The sequence below is a fragment of the Lontra canadensis genome, unplaced genomic scaffold (genome assembly GCF_010015895.1).
Source record: "Lontra canadensis isolate GAN:19392208 unplaced genomic scaffold, GSC_riverotter_1.0 scaffold80, whole genome shotgun sequence".
Taxonomy (NCBI): domain Eukaryota; kingdom Metazoa; phylum Chordata; class Mammalia; order Carnivora; family Mustelidae; genus Lontra; species Lontra canadensis.
This window is the reverse complement of record NW_022631074.1, coordinates 8,374,030-8,378,394: the sequence shown is the minus strand read 5'-3', so window position 1 is coordinate 8,378,394 and position 4,365 is coordinate 8,374,030.

Genomic DNA, 4,365 nt, shown 5'->3' with positions numbered 1-4,365 from the left:
AAAGCCTGTCTCTGGAACCTCCCAGGAAGAACATCTCTCATCTTTGCTCCAAATATATATGAATCCTTTATACTGTGTGCAAAAAAATGTTAAAATTGACATTTTGACAGTGAATAGATACAAAGATAGAGCAAAACCAGATTATTAAGTGTATTACAAAGGAACTTGGGAATGAACCCACTCACTCCATGTCCTTTGGACCCATCTGCTAGAAAAAAGATTAGGGCTTAGGGAAGGAGGCTTATGAAGAAACTTATGTGAAAAACATCTGTTGTCTTATTGCAAAGATAGAATGGTGGTATAAGTTGAGAGAGATCCATCAGACCACTTCAAACTCATGATATATTTGTTGCATCTAGAAGACATTGAAGGCTGGTGTATAATTCACTCTTAGTATACTACTTTTTCATTGTTAGTACCTTAGTAGTATAAAACAGTCATTCCATTACACAGGGACTCAGTGGGGCAGGAATTCAAACAGGACACAGTAAACAGGCCTAGTCTCTGTTTCATGGTGAGTAAGGCCTCAGCTCAGGAGGCTCAATGGTTGTGGGTGACTCAGGCATCTTCCCCCACAAGTCTGGCAGTTGATGCTGGTTGGTGCCTCAGCTGGGACAATTGATCAAAACTTCTGCACTTGACCACTCTATGTGTTTCAGGCTTCTTCAGAGAATGTAGTCCCCACATATCAATGGAAGGAATATGAATATAACATTCTAAGAAGATCATGTGTGCTGGAAGACCTTGTGGTTGTTTTGGAAAATATATCATACCTGTGAAAGCCTAAGTAGTTTGTGAAAATAAGATAAGCATGTCTATAATGGGAGCAGCCTGAACCTCAATTTGTTGAAGAAGGAATGAATGGGACATATGAGAATGAATATTCAATCAAGTCATTTTGAATTCAGTCTCAGAGGGACAGTAAAAGGCTGAAGAACTCCAGCAGTAAAAAACAGGAGGTATGTCATCAAGGAAATGCAAATTAAAACAGCAAGGAGATACCATTACACACTTATCAGAATGACCAAAATCTGGAATACTGAAAACACTAAATGATGGTGAGGATGTGGAACAAAAGGAACAGGTGGTAGCAATGCGAAATGGAACACTTGGAAGAAACGCTTTGGCGATTTCTTACAAAACTAAGCATACTCTTAAAATATGATCCAGAAAGTGTGCTTCTTGATATTTACCCAAAGTAGCTGAAAATTTATTTACACACAAAAACCTGCTCCCAGTTTGTAGCAGCTTTATTCATAATTGCCCACACTGAGAAGCAACCAAGATTTCCTTAAGTAGATGAATGAATAAATTAATTTTGGTACATCCAAAGGAATATTACCCAACACTAAAAAGAAAAGAGCTATTGAGCTATGAAATGACATGGATATGGGAGCCAATTGGAAAAGTCTACATACTGTATGATTCCAACTATATGACATTCTGGAAAAGGCAAAACTGTGGAGACAGTGAAAAAATCCATGGCTGCCAGGGATTCCTGGGTGGGGAGGAAGGAATAAGTAGATGGGGCACAGAGAATTTCTAAAATATTGAAAATATTCTTTCTGATACTATAAAGATGGATACATGCCATTATACATTTGTCTAAACCCACAGAATGTGCAACACCAAGAGTGAACCATAATGTAAATTACGGACTTTGGGTGTTAAAGATATGTCAATGTAGGTTCATTAATTACAACGGTTCGCTGGGGGAGGATGTTGCTAACGTGGGGGAGACTACACACATGTGGAGGAAAAGGTATATGGAAAATCTCCCTTCAGTTTTATTGTGAACCTAAAACTGCTTTTAAAAATAAAGTCTTTAAAAAATGGGAGATAAACTCTAGGTTTATAGAGAATGTTGAATGAGTCACAAGGGTCCAATCAAAATAGAGATGCCTCTTCTCAATTCAAAGGTACTGCATGAGAAAGATGGCCCCAGATGTGAAAATCTTAAAAATTTACAATAGCACCTCATGATAAAGGACCAAAAAAAAAAAAAAAAAAAAAAAAAAAATCAGTGTTAAACCCCTGCCACAACCAGAAACAAAGAAGTCACCAATACAAATAAAAATTTTCCTATTCCCTTAAACCTTTTCCTTCAAATATCAAACTACAGCTAATGTGGGAAGACTCGGATGTGAAGAGAAAGCAGAAACCAACTATGCTATTCAACCTAAAAACAGGTAGCCTCTCAGGGTTAAGAAAAGTAGACTTAGAGGAGGAGAAAAATGTAAAAAATCATACTCTTGAATTAATTAGTATTTAATTAGTATTTTGATGGAAATTCTGTATTCTAAATTGAGTCTACAGTTATGAGGTTAACTGACTACCCCCTGTCTAAAACAGAATAATCATGGGATATGCCCAAATTTATAGTGCAGGAAAAGATTTTCTTCCCCACTGGGAAAAAAAATGAAAGAGATAGGAAGAAATCAAAGTAGATTTTTATTTAGATGGCATCACGTTAGTCATATGTTTAACACACCACATATAAGTTCTGACCTATCAGTCTTCAAGAAATCCATCCATATTTCTATCCAGTTAGGAATCTGGTAATACTACTTCTGTGAAATTACACATTTTTATTCTTTTTGCTAGCAAGGACAGAAAACATACATCCTCAGATAAAATTGAATCCCAACCAAAAATACCCAGAGTCAGATTAATACAGAATATTCAACACAAGACTTCCCAACCAATTTGCTCTAAGTCTTGTAATTCTTTTGCAGAAATGGAACTTCTGATTTTCTAAATTTTTTGTTGAAATCCTTGCCTCACCATCTACTTCCAGATTAGGTAATGCCTAATAGGACAATAATAGCTTCTTTTAGGTGACAACTGGTTCACATGTATTCAAGACATCAGTTTATGCTAGAGTTTATCTATGAAATATGAAATGGACCTTGATAAATCCGTGATGCTGCATCTGAGTTTCTATGAACTATGCATTGTTGTTAGAATTGCAGATCCATAGATGTCACATTATCCTGTTGAAGAATTGGAACAATATTCCTCAGATGGTTACTTGACAACCACAGAAACATTAGAAGACTATCGAAAGCAAACTAAAAGTTATTCCTTTCTGGGATTCACTCAAATGGTTTGCAAAATAAACATTTCTGACTGCAGAAGTAAGTTATTTGACATTTGTGGGAATGCTTTGAATTTAAAGGAAAACAACAGCTCTGTTATTATGTTAATGTTATGTCAATAAAACAATAAGATAAAATTTAATTTCTAGTTTCATTAATAGTAATAGCCATGTTATTTTCATTTTTCACTATAATGATTATTCAATTCATTAAATAATCATTAAGTTCCTTTCAATTTAAGAATCTTCATTTTAAGGGTAGAAACAATTGCTGGTATTTAATAAATGGGAGGATATTAGCATGACCAAGTGAGAGTATTTGTAGGTGTGTGAGACAATAGGCATGTTAATATTCTGAAAGAGAATTCTAATAGAATTGCTTACCAAAAACATTTTCTTGTACAGAGACTTATGATGTTCTTAACAATAACTGATAAGACCCTTGGATCCAAATAATGTGAACCATAAGGTATTGTGATTTTCCATCAATGTTTGGAAGATAAAAATATTAATATGGACAGCAGATCTTCAAGATAACGAAGCAAAGGAAGTGTTATTATGACAGTAGGTATTACTGTTTGTTGAGTAGCTGTGTAATATATGATAGGTTATTCTTAAAATACTAACATAACAAAACCTTTCTGGGATGTACAATATGATTATACTTCATGTTATTTCTAGCTTTGTACCTGAGAAAGCATTCAGATAAACTTAGCAGAATATGGTAAATAAAAACCATATGTGCAGAAAAGGATGTTCATCAATCTGTTTTCAATATCTGCATTGTATAGAATATATGCTTAATATATCTTTTTTAAGTGACAGTTTTATGTCAGCTAATAGTTATCTTGACAATCTTCTTGTAATTGAAAAGAAGTGGTCAATAATGAAAATGCAAAGGTAGTTAAGAAAAATATGATGACAAAAGAAAAAAGTTAATGAGTAACTGATTTCTGTTTCATTTCCTTTATATTAAAAAAGCAATATTGAGGTTCTTTTTTTTTTTTCGTAAGATTTTATTTATTTGACAGACATCACAAGTAGGCAGAGAGGCAGGTAGAGAGAGAGGAGGAAGCAGGCTCACCACTGAGCAGAAAGCCCGACTTGGGGCTCAATCCCAGGACTCTGGGATCATGACCTGAGCCGAAGGCAGAGGTTTTAACCCACAGAACCATCCAGGTGCCCCGATATTGAGGTTCTTTAAAGGGAAAGTAAACAGCATGCATTTCCTTTATATTAAAAAAGCAATATTGAGTTTCTTTAAAGGA